Source organism: Salmo salar, chromosome 05 (genome assembly GCF_965601325.2).
Source record: "Salmo salar chromosome 05, fSalSal1, whole genome shotgun sequence".
Taxonomy (NCBI): Eukaryota; Metazoa; Chordata; class Actinopteri; order Salmoniformes; family Salmonidae; genus Salmo; species Salmo salar.
Window position 1 is genome coordinate 78,850,135 of NC_138295.1, and position 17,795 is coordinate 78,867,929.

Below are 17,795 nucleotides of genomic sequence, written 5' to 3' on the forward strand. Positions count from 1 at the left end.
CCATACAGATTACAGAAACAGCATCATTTTAAGGCTGCGTTACACATTTAATGCGCAATAGGTCGTACCATAACTGTGTGTTAGTAAAAAATAAATATATATATATACACACACACACTGCCAATCAAAAGTTTGGGGTCACTTTGAAATGTCCTTGTTTTTGAATGAAAAGCAATTTTTTTGTCCATTAAAATAACATTAAATTGATCAGAAATAGTGTAGACATTGTTAATGTTGTAAATGACTATTGTAGCTGGAAACAGCACCTTTTTTAATGGAATATCTATTATATCTATTGCAAAAAAAGTCATATCTCAGAATGGCCAATAAAAATAAAAGATTAAGATGGGCAAAAGAACAGACACTGGATAGAGGAACTCTGCCTAAAGGCCAGCATCCCGGAGTCAACTCTTCATTGTTGACGTTGAGACTGGTGTTTTGCGGGTACTATTTAATGAAGCTGCCAGTTGAGGACTTGTGAGGCGTCTGTTTCTCAAACTAGACACTAATGTACTTGTCCTCTTGCTCAGTTGTGCACCGGGGCCTCCCACTCTTTCTATTCTGGTCAGAGCCAGTTTGCGCTGTTCTGTGAAGGGAGTAGTACACAGCGTTGTACGAGATTTTCAGTTTCTTGGCAATTTCTCGCATGGAATAGCCTTCATTTCTCAGAACAAGAATAAACTGACTAGTTTCAGAAGAAAGGTCTTTGTTTCTGGCCATTTTGAGCCTGTAATCAAACCCACAAATGCTGATGGTCCAGATACTCAACGAGTCTAAAGAAAGCCAGTTTTATAGCTTCTTTAATCAGGACAACAGTTTTCAGCTGTGCTAACATAATTGCAAAAGGGTTTTCTAATGATCAATTAGCTTTTTAAAATGATAAACTTGGATTAGCTAACACAACGTGCCATTGGAACACAGGAGTGATGGTTGCTAATAATGGGCCTCTGTATGCCTATGTAGATATTCCATGAAAAATGCCGTTTCCAGTTACAAAAGTAATTTACAACATTAACAATGTCTACACTGTCTTTCTGATAAATTTTATGTTATTTTAATGGACCAAATAATGAGCTTTTCTTTCAAAAACCAGGACATTTCTAAGTGACCCCAGACTTTTGAGCGGTAGTGTGTAAATCAAAACAAGCACATCAATCAATCAATTCAATGTATTTATAAAGCCTTCTTACATTAGCTGATGTCACAAAGTGCTGTACAGAAACCCAGCCTAAAACCCCAAACAGCAAACAATGCAGGTGTAGAAGCACAGTGGCTAGGAAAAACTCCCCAGAAAGGCCAGAAACTAGGAAGAAACCTAGAGAGGAACCAGGCTATGAGGGGTGGCCAGTCCTCTTCTGGCTGTGCCGGGTGGAGATTATAACAGAACATGGCCAAGATGTTCAAATGTTCATAGATGACCAGAAGGGTCAAATAATAATAATCACAGTGGTTGTAGAGGGTGCAACAGGTCAGCACCTCAGGAGTAAATGTCAGTTGGCTTTTCATAGCCGATCATTCAGAGTATCTCTAACGCTCCTGTTGTCTCTAGAGAGTTGAAGACAGGAGAAATACTCCACATATAAGACTGACCCTAGCCCCCTGACACAAACTACTGCAGCATAAATACTGGAGGCTGAAACAGGAGGGGTCGGCAGACACTGTGGCCCTGTCCGACGATACCCCCGGACAGGGCCAAACAGGCAGGATATAACCCCACCCACTTTGCCAAAGCACAGCCCCCACATCACAAGAGGAATAACTTCAACCACCAACTTACCATCCTGAGACAAGGCCGAGTATAGCCCACAAAGATCTCCGCCACGGCACAACCCAAGGGGGCTTCATAATTCATAAAGGTCACGTTAACTGACTGATATTATCTCATAGAACACAACATATTAGATCTCCTAAGCCTTCATTTCTGTGTATATCCCCAAATCCCATTATTTCCCTATTAGAAATGGCCAACGAAGCAAAGATAGAAAATGCTAACTCATTTCTGTTTTTAAGGACTACAAGCTGGCTAGCTCTATATGCAACTGGATTTCCAGCAAAGTTGCTCATTGGTTGTTGAAAATAACATAAATATTTTCCATGACAACATGTGGAGCCTTGAAAATAGAATTAGAATTATAAAGTCTAAAACAAACATTTAGCTGTTAGCTAGGCAAGTTGTTGTATTTTATGGCTTAAAGCCAGACTCAGTCTCATTTACTAGATTTGTGATTATGAAGTGCGTTCATAAATACATTTTGACTATCTACTCCGATTTAAGAGCACTCTCGTTTCAGTTTGCCAGAGCGCAGAATAACTGATGAATTTACAAACGCACAACACCCGTTGAATATGACAGGTGTCAGTAAAGGTTGGCAAAAAAACTATTCAATTGTTGCTAGCAGCACAGTTAGTCACTCATGTTGCAATTGTATTGAAAGAAAGAAAGAAAGAAAGAAAGAAAGAAAGAAAGAAAGAAAGAAAGAAAGAAAGAAAGAAAGAAAGAAAGAAAGAAAGAAAGAAAGAAAGAAAGAAAGAAAGAAAGAAGTGGGAGTTTTAGGATTTTGGTTTTATAAATGTGTTTTTTTAATAATTTAATTTTTGGGTGGATTAAGTTCGTTTTTCCTATCATGTATGGGTTTTATTTTTAGCTTTTTTTCAACCCCGTCCAGTTGGTTGCGGTATTACACATTTTGGGGTGCCATAAAACCCACAGAAGAATAAGAATCATTTAGTTACTAACGCACTTGCTAACATGAAAACAATCTAACTGCTAGGGCGAGTAAAATGGTCAGAGTGAGATGTTCTCTCATTGGTGTCTGGAAGTAGCTAGACAACTTTAGCCAGTTAGCTTGGGCGCTTGACTGTCGTTGTGAGGTCAGACCGCTCGGATTAACCCTACACCTCTGCCAGAGTGTCCAATGTGCGCTCTGCACGCACCGAGAGCGAAACGTTCTGAATTTACGAACGATCAACATGGACATCACCAGGACCTGGCTTTTTTTCAACCGTGATTTTGGGTCATCCCGAATATTTTGCGCTGCTGCAATAGTGTAAAAACTGAATGCGCCACTTAGTCCATAGATCTGTGGTTACGTGAAACTTCCGAAGTCATCCAACAGTTATAATCAGGGGTGTAGTGCTGCCGACGACGCTACACCACTTCTCAGAATGGTGCTATGTCTCGAAAGATCACTTAATGATTAATTAGTATTCTACATAAGACACCGAATATAATAGCATGATAATGTCAGGCTACTGTTATACCAAAAACACCATGTAATTTCTAATGACAATTTAGGATGACCGCTGATTCTTTTTATTTCATCCCCTCTAAAATTCGACTAGTTAGGTGGGTTAGCCACCCTCGCATCATTCAAGAAAATCGAAATGCATATCCACATGAAAGTGGCTAGGATGCATGCAGCATGGACGTTTGACCTCTAAAACGTGAAGAATTGTCATTCATGATTAACAGCGATGATGGCCTAATGTATAATAAGGTAGGCCTAATTTGGTGTTTTACGAATTAAAAAATATAATATTTTCCTTTAGCCACTTACAGTATGTGTAGGCATAGGCAATCATGCAATTTGGATGATGTGTTTTCTGTATATTCTAAAATGATTTTATACAATAGGTTTCATGTCGGTACTAACTTTAATTCAGAAATAATGGCTTAAAAATAATTAAAAGATGGTGCTCCGGTAGGCTACCTACAAAAAAATGGCACTATACCACTGGTTATAATACATATAAAGCAACTGCCATGTGTGGTGAACTGATAATTCCAGCACCATTTTGATTGGGACAGTATCATTGCGCTGCTTTGAGACAAGCATGGGAACTCATCTTGATAAATCAATCTGTCAGATTTTTGTTTTCACTGAATCTCCGTTTGGATATTTGGTTACAATTAGGCTGGGAAATGTTAGCTAAATTGAGGTGAGTGCTCATGATCATTAGTCTAGCGATTGAAAACAATGCAGATCCTCTCTACACACACGCATTAGGCCAATAGCCTACCTGATGAGCTTCCCTGATGTTTTCCTGAACTTTCCAATACTTTTCAGTTACTTTGCCTACTGATGCGAATGGACATTTCTACACTTTTTCCATAGGCTATTCAAGTCATTTGACATATTTTAGTATTGTTTAAAGAGGTTGTAAGTAGAGGTCGACCGATTAATCGGAATGGCAGATTAATTAGGGCCAATTTCAAGTTTTCATAACAATCGGTAATGGGTATTTTTGGCCACCAATTTGCAGATGTTTTTTTATACCCTGCCTCTGCGTGCAATGAATGCAAGAGAACTGACACAATTTCACCTGGCTAATATTGCCTGCTAACCTGGATTTCTTTTAGCTAAATATGCAGGTTTAAAAATATATACTTCTGTGTATTGATTTTAAGAAAGGCATTGATGTTTATGGTTAAGTACAGTCGTGCAACAATTGTGCTTTTTTCGCAAATGCGCTTTTGTTAAATCATCCCCTGTTTGGCGAAGTTTTGTATTTTTCATTTTTTTTATCATATTTTTTAACTAGGCAAGTCAGTTAAGAACACATTCTTATTTTCAATGACAGCCTAGGAACGGTGGGTTAACTGCCTTGCTCAGGGGCAGAACGACAGATTTTTACCTTGTCAGCTCGGGGATTCGATCCAGCAACCTTCCGGTTACTGGCCCAAAGCTCTAAGCAGTAGGTTACCTGCCGTAGTGTTGAGTAATCCGCATACATAGACACATCGGCTTTACTCAAAGCCAGTGGCATGTCGTTAATAAAGATTTTAAAAAGTAAGGGGCCTAGGCAGCTGCCCTGGGGAATCCCTGATTCCTCCTGGATTATGTTGGAGAGGCTTCCATTAAAGAACACCCTCTGTGATCGGTTATCCACAATACAGCAGGGGGTGTAATGCCATAACACATACGTTTTTCCAGAAGCAGACTATGATCGATAATGTCAGAAGCCGCACTAAAGTCTAACAAAACTACCCCCCCAAATTTGTTATCATAAATTTCTCTCAGCCAATCATCAGTCATTTGTGCAATTGCTGTGCTTGTTGAATGTCCTTCCCTATAAGCATGCTGAAAGTCTATTGGCAATTTTAACCTTACAGTTAACTAGTCCAACGCTCTAACCATCTGCTTTACATTGCACTCCACGAGGAGCCAGCCTGTTATGCGAATGCAGTAAGAAGCCAAGGTAAGTTGCTAGCTAGCATTAAACTTATCTTATAAAAAACAATCAATCAATCATAATCACTAGTTAACTACACATGGTTGATGATATTACTAGTTTATCTAGCCTGTCCTGCGTTGCATATAATCGATGCGGTGCGCATTCGCGAAAATGGACTGTCATTGCTCCAACGTGTACCTAACCATAAATATCAATGTCTTTCTTAAAATGAATACACAAGTATATATTTTTAAACCTGCATATTTAGTTAATATTGCCTGCTAACATGAATTTCTTTTAACTAGGGAAAATGTGTCACCTCTGCAACAGAGTCAGGGTATATGCAGCAGTTTGGACCGCCTGGCTCGTTGCGAACTGTGTGAATACTATTTCTTCCTAACAAAGACAGCCAACTTCGCCAAACGGGGGATGATTTAACAAAAGCGCATTTGCAAAAAAAGCACAATCGTTGCACGACTGTACCTAACCATAAACATCAATGCCTTTCTTAAAATCAATACACAGAAGTATATATTTTTAAACCTGCATATTTAGCTAAAAGAAATCCAGGTTAGCAGGCAATATTAACCAGGTGAAATTGTGTCAGTTCTCTTGCGTTCATTGCACGCAGAGGCAGGGTATATGCAACAGTTTGGGCCACCTGGCTCGTTGCAAACTAATTTGCCAGAATTTTATTATAATTAAGTCTATGATTTGATATTTGTTAGAGCAGTCTGACTGAGCGGTGGTAGGCACCAGCAGGCTCGTAAGCATTCATTCAAACAGCACTTTCGTGCATTTTGCCATCAGCCCTTCGCAATTCTTCAAGCATTGCGCTGTTTATGACTTCAAGCCTATCAACTCCCAAGATTAGGCTGGTGTAACCGATGTGAAATGGCTAGCTAGTTAGCCGGGTGCGCGCTAATCGCGTTTCAAACGTCACTCGCTCTGAGACTTGGAGTAGTTGTTCCCCTTGCTCTGCATGGGTAACGCTGCTTCGAGGGTGGCTGTTGTCGATGTGTTCCTGGTTCGAGCCCAGGTAGGAGCGAGGAGAGGGACGGAAGCTATACTGTTACACTGGCAATACTAAAGTGCCTATAAGAACATTCAATAGCCAAAGGTATATGAAATACAAATCGTATAGAGAGAAATAGACCTATAATTCCTATAATAACTACAACCTAAAACTTATTACCTGGGAATATTGAAGACTCATGTTAAAAGGAACCACCAGCTTTCATATGTTCTCATGTTCTGAGCAAGGAACTTAAACGTTAGCTTTTTTACATGGCACATATTGCACTTTTACTTTCTTCTCCAACACTTTGTTTTTGCATTATTTAAACCAAATTGAACATGTTTCATTATTTATTTGAGGCTAAATTGATAGTATTTATGTATTATATTAAGTTAAAATAAGTGTTCATTCAGTATTGTTGTAATTGTCATTATTACAAATAAAAAAGAAATATCGGCTTTTTTGGTCCTCCAATAATCAGCATCGGTATCGGCGTTGAAAAATCATAATCGGTCGCCCTCTAGTCGTAAGGACTACATTGTTTCAATAACAATATAACTGAAACCACTATTGGCTTTATTAACTTACTGAATGTATTCTCGTAATTGTCTACAGTAGGTCTACCTACACTATAACCTCATGGGGTTACTGATCACAATCAATTGAATTAATAATTCAATAGAAATGATGATTAATTTATTTGGCAATGGGGAGAGCACAGTGCATGTAGAAAACAGCGCTACAGGAAGGGGTGCTGGAAGCGCTGCAGATAAATTGAAATACATTTGCCAAATTACATAATTAATCCTGTCTAATAATAAATAAAAACACTGAAAATACTACACCATCGTAATTTAGCCGCAGAGGATCAATAGTTTTTTTTTTTTAAATGCTGTAGATTGTGTTTTGTCACATTATGAGCGCATAGGCCTAGTCTACTGTCAGAAATCCAGCAATTGGGCAGTCAGCGCAGCAAATATAAAACAGCTGATTGTTGACTTGTGGCTGTCAATGAACAGCAAGAAGCAGCTAGAAGGTCTTTAGCGAAGTTATTTAGCAATATTTCAAAATACAATTGCGGGGGAAAAAAATCAGTTTTTAAATAAGTGAGTACTACTGAAAAATTGGTGGATTATCATTTCCTCCTCATATTGTAGACCTAAAATCTGTGTATCCACTATTTTCATTGGCCTATACTCAGTGGTGTAAAGTTCTTAAGTGAAAATACTTGAAAGTACTACTTAAGTAGTTTTTTGGGGTATCTGTACTTTACTATTTACACTACTGTTCAAAAGTTTGGGGTCACTTAGAAATGTCCTTGTTTTTGAAAAAGCTACATTTTTGTCCATTAAAAATATCATCAAATTGATTAGAAATACAGTGTAGATATTGTTAATGTTGTAATTTACTATTGTAGCTGGAAACGGCACATTTTTGGGGGGAATATCTACATAGGCCTACAGAGGCCCATTATCAGCAATCATCACTCCTGTGTTCCAATGGCACGTTGTGTTAGCTAATCCAAGTTTATCATTTTAAAAGGCGTATTTGATCATTAGAAAACCCTTTTGCAATTATGTTAGCACAGCTGAAAACTGTGCTGATTTTAAAGAAGCAATAAAACTGGCCATCTTTAGACTCGTTCAGTATCTGGAGCATCAGCATTTGTGGGTTCGATTACAGGCTCAAAAGGGCCGGAAACAAAGACTTTCTTCTGAAACTGTTCAGTCTATTCTTGTTCTGAGAAATGAAGGCTATTCCATGCGAGAAATTGCCAAGAAACTGAAGATAACGTACAACGCTGTGTACTACTCCCTTCACAGAACAGCGCAAACTGGCTCTAACCAGAATAGAAAGGAGTGGGAGGTCCCGGTGCACAACTGAACAAGAGGGCAAGTAAATTAGAGTGTCTAGTTTGAGAAACAGATGCCTCACAAGTCCTCAACTGGCAGCTTCATTAAATAGTACCCGCAAAACACCAGCCTCAACGTCAACAGTGAAGAGGCGACTCCGGCATGCTGGCCTTCTCGGAAAGGAAGACATTTTGTGGATGCAATTGCAGTATGTATTTAGTTTGAGAGCCAGGCATCACACCCCAATAGGGATTTTCCCCACTTTAAGTTGAATGTAGACACATACCTTTTTGTATAAAAAACTCTGAAATATTGTATTAAAATATTCAAATGAAAATTGTACATATTTGCATATCCCTTAAACTTTAATTTTGTTTAATTTTGTTAAGACACTCCAGGACAGGACTTACTCAGAGCAGATAGTGGATAAATACTTTTTTAAATCTTTCTCGCTGTAAAATACATTTTAGGCACATTTTTCTAAATAAAATGTGTTGGTGTGTGGGAAGAGTCTGACTTTCGGGAAATTACAGTTAAAAACAAACATTGAATTTAAAAGACCAAATGCCAAACACATATTTAGACCTAATCACCATCTCCTCAAAGTAAGATACTACATAAGCCTCAGGACTACCTGGCCTGATGACTCCTTGCTGTCCCCAGTCCACCTGATCGTGCTGCTGCTCCAGTTTCAACTGTTCTGCCTCCGGCTATGGAACACTGACCTGTTCACCGGACGTGCTATCTTGACCCGGATCTGCTGTTTTCGACTCACTCTCTCTACTGCACCTGCTGTCTCTAACTCTGAATGATCGGCTATGAAAAGCCAACTGACATTTACTCCTGAGGTGTTGACTTGTTGCATCCTCTACAACCACTGTGATTATTATTATTTGACCTTGCTGGTCATCTATGAACGTTTGAACATCTTGGCCATGTACTGTTATAATCTCCACCCAGCACAGCCAGAAAAGGACTGGCCACCCCTCAGAGCCTGGTTCTTCTCTAGGTTTCTTCCTTTCTAGGGAGTTTTTCCTAGCCACCGTGCTTCTACATCTGCATTGCTTGCTGTTTGGGGTATTAAAGAAGGCCAGTTTTATTGCTTCTTTAATTAGGACAACAGTTTTCAGCTGTGCTAACAGAATTTCAAAAGGGTTTTCTAATGATCAACTAGCCTTTTAAAATTATAAACTTGGATTATCAGCCGTTTCCAGCTACAATAGTCATTTACAACATTAACAATGTGTACACTGTATTTCTGATCAATTTGATGTTATTTTAATGGACAAAAAATGTGATTTTCTTTAAAAAATAAGGACATTTCTAAGTGAACCCAAACATTAGAACGGTAGTGTATGTTTAGTCCATTTTGAATACAGGCTGTAACACACCAAGTCAAGGGGTATGAATACTTTCTGAAGACACTGGACAGTCGAGGGTGAAAGCAATGCAACTGTCTGTTAGTGCACTTGCTTCTGCAGTCAGCAGTACTGGCTAGTTAACTATGTTTGATCATATGGTTATGTAGCCAGATCATTTATATGGTAATCAATTGCTGAGAGTGTGTGCTGTGAAAATTCATATTAATGTGATTGGCTCAGTGCTCTGTCACTCATGGGGACACTACTTCACCGCCAAGTCTAAGGGTAAAGCTTGAAAATTCAACTCCTTGGGTGCTGCCATAGAGTTACATTAGAAGCGTCCAGTCACAATTCAACGGCTCAGACACGAGATGTATGTGGCAGGGTCTACAGTCAATCACGGATTACAAAAAGAAAACCAGCCCCGTCGCGGACACCAACATCTTGCTCCCAGGCAAATTAAACAACTTCTTTGCTCGCTTTGAGGAAAATACAGTGCCACTGACATGGCCTGCTACCAAAACCTGCAGGCTCTCTTTCACCACGGCCAACGTGAGTAAAACATTTAAACATGTTAACCCTCGCAAGGCGGCCGGCCCTGACGACATCCCTAGCCGCGTCCTCAAAGCATGCGCAGACCAGCTGGCTGGTGTGTTTACGGACATATTCAATCAATCCCTATCCCAGCCTGCTGTTCCCACATGCTTCAAGAGGGCCACCATTGTGCCTGTTCCCAAGAAAGCTAAGGAGACTGAGCTAAACAACTATTGCCCCGTCCGTCATCATGAAGTGCTTTGAGAGACTAGTCAAGGATCATATCACCTCCACCCTACCTGACACCCTAGACGTACTCCAATTTGCTTACCACCCCAATACGATGCAATCACACTGCACACTGCCCTAACCCATCTGGACAAGAGGAATACCTATGTAAGAATGCTGTTCATCGATTACAGCTCAGCATTTAACACCATAGTACCCTCCAAACTCGTCATTAAGCTCGAGACACTGGTTCTCAACCCCGCCCTGTGCAACTGGGTCCTGGACTTTCTGACGGGCCGTCCCCAGGTGGTGAGGGTAGGAAACAACATCTCCACCCCGCTGATCCTCAACACTGGGGCCCCACAAGGGTGCGTTCTCAGCCCTCTCCTGTACTCCCTGTTCACCCACGACTGTGTGGCCATGCACGCCTCCAACTCAATCATCAAGTTTGCAGACGACACTACAGTGGTAGGCTTGATTACAAACAACGACGAGACAGCCTACAGGGAGGAGGTGATGGCCCTTGGGGTGTGGTGCCAGGAAAATAACCTCACACTCAACGTCAACAAAGCAAAGGAGATGATCGTGGACTTCAAGAAACAGCAGAGGGAGCACCCCCCATCCACATCGACGGGACAGTAGTGGAGAAGGCGGAAAGTTTTAAGTTCCTTGGTGTACACATCACGTGCAAACTGAAATTGTCCACCCATACAGACAGCGTGGTGAAGAAGGCGCAACAGCGCCTTTTCAACCTCAGGAGGCTGAAGAAATTTGGCTTGTCACCGAAAACACTCACAAACTTCTACAGGTGCACAATCGAGAGCATCCTGTCGGGCTGTATCACCGCCTGGCACGGCAACTGCTCCGCCCACAACTGCAAGGCTCTCCAGAGGGTAGTGAGGTCTGCACAACGCATCACTGGGGGCAAACTACCTGCCCTCCAAGACACCTACACCACCCGATGTCACAGGAAGACCAGAAAGATCATCAAGGACAACAACCACCCGAGCCACTGCCTGTTCACCCCGCTATCATCCAGAAGGCCAAGTCAGTACAGGTGCATCAAAGCTGGGGCCGAGAGACTGAAAAACAGCTTCTATCTCAAGGCCATCAGACTGTTAAACAACCATCACTAACATTGAGTGGCTGCTGCCAACATACTGACTCAATCTCTAGCCACTTTAATAACTAAAAATGGGATGTAATAAATGTATCACTAGTCACTTTAAACAATGCCACTTTATATAATGTTTACATACCCTACATTACTCATCTCATATGTATATACTGTACTCTATACCATCTACTGCATCTTGCCTATGCCGCACGGCCATCACTCATCCACATATTTATATGTACATATTCTTATTCATTCCTTTACACTTGTGTGTATAAGGTAGTTGTTGTGAAATTGTTAGATTACTTGTTAGATATTACTGCGCGGTCGGAACTAGAAGCACAAGCATTTCGCTACATTCGCATTAACATCTGTTAACTGTGACGGTTGTTATAAAGAGCGGACCAAGATACAGCGTTTTCGTAGTTCCACATATTTATTGACCGTGAAACTAAATGCTATACATAAATAAACTTGAATTACAAAATCAACAACCCGTGACGCAGAGAGGACAACACACTACTCAAAAGACAATAACCCACAAACAACAATGAGAAACACCCCTACTAAATATGACCTCCAATTAGAGGCAACGAGGACCAGCTGCCTCCAATTGAAGGTCAACCCAATAAACTCCAACCTAGAAATAGACAAACTAGAACTACAACATAGAAATAGAAAACATAGAACAAACACAAAAACACCCCCTGTCACGCCCTGACCACTCTACCATAGAGAATAACAACTTATATTGGTCAGGACGTGACAGTACCCCCCCAAAGGTGCAGACTCTGAATGCACCTACAAAATAAAAAAATAAAAAAAACAACCCCCCCCCAAAAAACACCCCAAAAAACACAAAGGGAGGGTATGGTGGGTGAATAATGTCTATAGCGGCGGCTCTGGTTCCGGGTGTAGTACCTCCACCGCCCGCTGATTCCCCCGCTTCTGTACGTCCAGAGGAACCAGACCATGGATGGAAGGCTCTGGGCTGCAGACCGCCGCTGAAGGCTCTGGGTTGCAGACCGCCGCTGAAGGCTCTGGGTTGCAGACCGCCGCTGAAGGCTCTGGGTTGCAGACTGCCGCTGGAGGCTCAGGGCTGAGGAGCGTCGCTGGAGGCTCAGGGCTGAGGAGCGTCGCTGGAGGCTCAGGGCTGAGGAGCGTCGCTGGAGGCTCAGGGCTGAGGAGCGTCGCTCGAGGCTCAAGGCTAAGGAGCGTCGCTGGAGGCTCAGGGCTATGGCGGCGCACTGGAGGGAGAGTGCGAGGAGAAGGAATCGGTCTCACCGGACTGGGAAGATGCACTAATGGCCGAGTGCTCACAGCAGGCACTGGCTGTACTGGGTTATGAATGCGCACTGGAGGTAGAGTGCATGGTGCAGGAATCGGTCTCACCGGACTGTGAAGACACACTAATGGCCGAGTGCTCACAGCAGGCACTGGCTGTACTGGGCTATGGAGGCGCACTGGAGGGAGAGTGCGTGGAGCAGGAACAGGACATACTGGACTGGGCAGGCGCACTGGAGGCCTGATGCGTGGGACTGGTTTTGGAGGCGCCAGACTAGTAACACACACCTCAGGGCGAGTGCGGGGAGCAGGGACAGGACGTACTGGTCTGGGCAGGCGCACTGGAGGAAGAGTATGCCGAGCAGGCACAGGGTACACTGGGTCTTAGAGACGCACTGGAGGTCTGGAGCGCACGGCCTGCACAACCCGTCCTGGCTGGATGGTCACTTTAGCCCGGCACGGGTGGAGCGCTAGCACAGGGCGAACTGGGCTGTGCTGGGGAATGAGGGCTGCCCTGCGTAGAGCAGGCGAAGGATAAACTGTGCCGAGGAGACACACTGGCGGCCAGATGCGCTGAGTAGGTGCACTCCTTCCTGGCTGAGTGCCAACTCTAGCATGGCAACGCTGAGGAGCTTGCACCAAGCGCACCGGGCTTTGAATGCATATGGGCGATACAGTGCGCATTTCCGCATAGCTCGGTGCTTTCCTCGTCACCCGCTCCCCACGGTAAGCACGGGGAGTTGGCTCAGGTCTCCAATCTGACTTAGCAAACCTCCCCGTGTGCCCCCCCCCAAACATTTTTTGGGGGCTGCCTCTCGCACTTGCCTTTTGGTGCATATAACGCCTCGTAGTATCGTTGCTCTGCCTTCGCTGCCTCAAGTTCCTCCTTCGGTCGGCGATACTTCCCAGCCTGACTCCAGGGTCCTTCCCCGTCCAACATCTGCTCCCATGTCCATTCCTCCTGCTGCTCCTTCTTTCGCTGCTTGGTCCTTATTTGGTGGGTTATTCTGTCACGGTTGTTATAAGGAGCGGACCAAGATGCAGCGTTTTCGTAGTTCCACATATTTATCGGTGCTCATCGACCATTGGAAATAAACATTACACAACAAGTTGGAAATCACAAATTCAACAATGAGTGATTTGTAAGGAATCAGTGGTTAACTGCAAGCAATGCAAAGCAAGCATTAGCCTGCTATTCAGGGGAGTGGCTGTGTGGTCCCAAGTATAAGTTTAAGGCTCTCTTTTCCTAGTTACAAATTATAAACACATGCATCCCACATGTTATTTTTATTTTTTGCCCAACCAAGACTTACATGCTAAAATCGCCACTGGAGAGGAGACATGTCATACTCATCGTAGACGTCTCTAAAGCACAGGTACTGGTGCAACTGGCACCCAGGCTAGGGGACAGTAGGTTCGGGTGGGTTGTTTAGCAACAACCGATGAGCACTCAACTGCGGAGCAAAACAGGTGTGGTTGGCATAGAATCAAAGGGTTGTTGACAACATGTACAGTTGAAGTCGGAAGTTTACATTCACCTTGGCCAAATACATTTAAACTCAGTTTTTCACAATTCCTGACATTGAATCCTAGTAAAAATTCCCTGTCTTAGGTCAGTTAGGATCACCACTTTATTTTAAGGATGTGAAATGTCAGAATAATAGTATAGATAATGATTTATTTCAGCTTTTATTTCTTTCATCACATTCCCAGTGGGTCAGAAGTTTACATACACTCAATTAGTATTTGGTAGCATTGCCTTTAAATTGTTTATCTTGGGTCAAACGTTTCGGGTAGCATTACACAAGCTTCCCACAATAAGTTGGGTGAATTTTGGCCCATTCCTCCTAACAGAGCTGGTGTAACTGAGTCAGGTTTGTGGGCCTCTTTGCTCGTACAAGCTTTTTCAGTTCTGCCCACACATTTTCTATAGGATTGAGGTCAGGGCTTTGTGATGGCCACTCCAATACCTTGACTTTGTTGTCCTTAAGCCATTTTGCCACAACTTTGGAAGTATGCTTGGGGTCATTGTCCGTTTGGACTTTCTGACTGATGTCTTGAGATGTTGCTTCAATATATCCACATAACTTTCTTTCCTCATGATGTCATCTATTTTGTAAAGTGCACCAGTCCCTCCTGCAGCAAAGCACCCCCACAACATGATGCCGTCACCCCCGTGCTTCACGGTTGGGATGGTGTTCTTCGGCTTGCAAGTCTCCCCCTTTTTCCTCCAAACATAACGATGGTCATTATGGCCAAACAGTTCTATTTTTGTTTCATCAGACCAGAGGACATTTCTCAAAAAATTACGACCTTTGTCCCCATGTGCAATTGCAAACGGTAGTCTGTCTTTTTAATGGAGGTTTTGGAGCAGTGGCTTCTTCCTTGCTGAGCGGCCTTTTAGGTTATGTCGATATAGGGCTCGTTTTACTGTGGATATAGATACTTTTGTAACTGTTTCCTCCAGCATCTTCACAGGGACCTTTACTGTTGTTCTGGGATTGATTTGCACTTTTCGCACCATAGTACATTCATCTCTAGGAGACAGAACGCGTCTACATCCTGAGCGGTATGACGGCTGCGTGGTCACATGGTGTTTATACTTGCTTACTATTGTTTGTACAGATGAACGTGGTACCTTCAGGCGTTTTGAAATTGCTCCCAAGGATGAACCAGACTTGTGGAGGTCTACAATTCTTTTCTGAGGTCTTGGCTCATTTCTTTTGATTTTATCATGATGTCAAGCAAAGAGGCACTGAGTTTGAAGGTTGGTCTTGAAATACATCCACAGGTACACCTCCAATTGACTCAAATTATGTCAATTAGAAGTTTCTAAAGCCATGCTATAATTTTCTGGAATTTTCCAAGATGTGTAAAGGCATAGTCATGTAAGTGTATGTGAACTTCTGACCCACTGAAATTGTGATACAGTGAATTATAAATGAAATAATCTGTCTGTAAACAATTGTTGGAAAAATTACTTGTGTCATGCACAAAGTAGATGTCCTAACCGACTTGCCAAATCTGTAGTTTGTTAACAAGAAATTTGTGGAGTGGTTTAAAAACGAGTTTTAATGACTCCAACCTTAGAGTATGTAAACGTCCAACTTCAACTGTAGCTAAACTATATTTCCTCTCCAAATCTTTATTGAAAACAAACAAATACATTTGCACAATTAGCATGTGTTTTCTCTCAAATACATCGTTACAGTTGTTGGTTAGCTAGTGCATTTGAGACATATTAGCATAGACGTGACGAGTCAAAACACCTCAAAACAAGACATGGTATCAATAACAAGATACAATGAGATGAAATGATTCCCCACATGGCAGCTTCCTGTCATTTTTGCTAGCTAGCTGACCGTCCAGAATCATAACACATGGACTTCTTCCCCATTCCTGACATTGTCAGCTAACCCGTCTATGGGTAACCAGGTGTATTGGGGCTGTAGGCGACAGTATGGCTAGCCAGGTCTTTTGGTGCTGGTATAGTGCCTTCAGAAAGTATTCACACCCCTTTACTTTTTTCACATTTTGTTGTGTTACAACCTGAATTTAAAATGTATTATATTGAGATTTTCTTCCACTGGCCTACACACAATATCCCATAATGTCAAAGTGGAATTACTGTTTGTTTTTAGACATTTGTACAAATTAATAAAAAATTAAAAGATGAAATGTCGACTCAATAAGTATTCAACCCCTTTGTTATGGCAAGACTTAAGTTCACGAGTAAAAATGTACTTAACAAGTCACATAATAAGTTGCATGGACTCACTCTGTGTGCAAGAGTGGAGGCTCCTCAGAGGAGGAAGGGGAGGACCATCCTCATCAGTGAATTTCGTTAAAAAAATAAAAAATGAAACATTAGAAAAGTTGGCCTTTTTAGATAAAACTATACTAAATATATTCACGTCACTAAATAATTGATTAAAACACACTGTTTTGCAATGAAGGTTTTCAGTAGCCTCAGCAGCACTCTGTAGGGTAGCACCAAGGTGTAGCCAGAGGACAGCTATCTTCTGTCCTCCTCTGGGTACCCTGATGTCAATATAAAACCTAGGAGGTTCATGGTTCTCACCCCCTTTCAGTAATTATGACAACTTCCGGAGGACGTCCTCCAACTTATCAGAGCTCTTGCAGCGTGAACTGACATGTTGTCCACCCAGTCAAGGGATCAAATAATGAATTAGGTACTATAAGCATAAGCTACAGCTAGATAGCTCTGCAGTGCATAAAATGTGTTGAGTAGTTGTCTCAAAGAGAGAGAAATAATTGTTGACCAGTTTTGAATAAATTAATTTCATTGTATTTTTTTTGTTACTTTCACATAGTTAGCCTACTCAAACACCCGGCTCAAACAAAGAGGGATGCTATGTTAGCTAGCTGGCTATAGCTTTCCAAAACTGTAACTGTTCCAAGTTAAGGTAAGCTTTTGGTTTTATTAATTTATTGCCACTGGGGCCCGCCAGTGTAACTGCTAAACTGTCATGTTAATTGAAATGCATTCCAGGTGACTACCTCATGAAGTTGGTTGAGAGAATGCCAAGAGTGTGCAAAGCTGTCATCAAGGCAAAGGGTGGCTACTTTGAAGAATCTCTAATATAAAATATATGTTGATTTATTTAACACTTTTTTGGTTACTTCATGATTCCATATGTGTTATTTCATAGTTTTGATGTCTTCACTAATATTCAACAATGTAGAAAATAGTAAAAATAAAGAAAAACCCTTGAATGAGTAGGTGTGTCCAAACATTTGACTGGTACTGTATATACAACGAGCAAAGTGATCATGCTGTTTTCATGTGGCTGCTATTAAAGTGAACTGTGTTTGCGTGTGATCAGGGGTGTATTCATTCTGCTGATTCTGTTGCAAAACATTTCTTAAACAGAAGCAAATGAAACGAAGATAAACATACCTGAGTTTGTTCAATAGAAACTCTCATTTGCAACTGTTGGACTAATGGTTACGCCCTAGATCAGTTAAATGCAGGCAAGAGTGTGGAAGGCAGTTTTGAATGTGTCACTGTCTGTCACCTTGATTACTCAACATTTTCTTGACGTGTGCACCGACACTGTAAACTTTAATTCATAGGCTAGGTTGTAGCAACCTCATGATGGGTAAAGGAAAAATGGGAGTATCATGTAGTAGCCAGAACCTATTGATGTTACATTGAGCTGGGTGAATGGATATGAATGACACTCATCCAATATGCTATAATA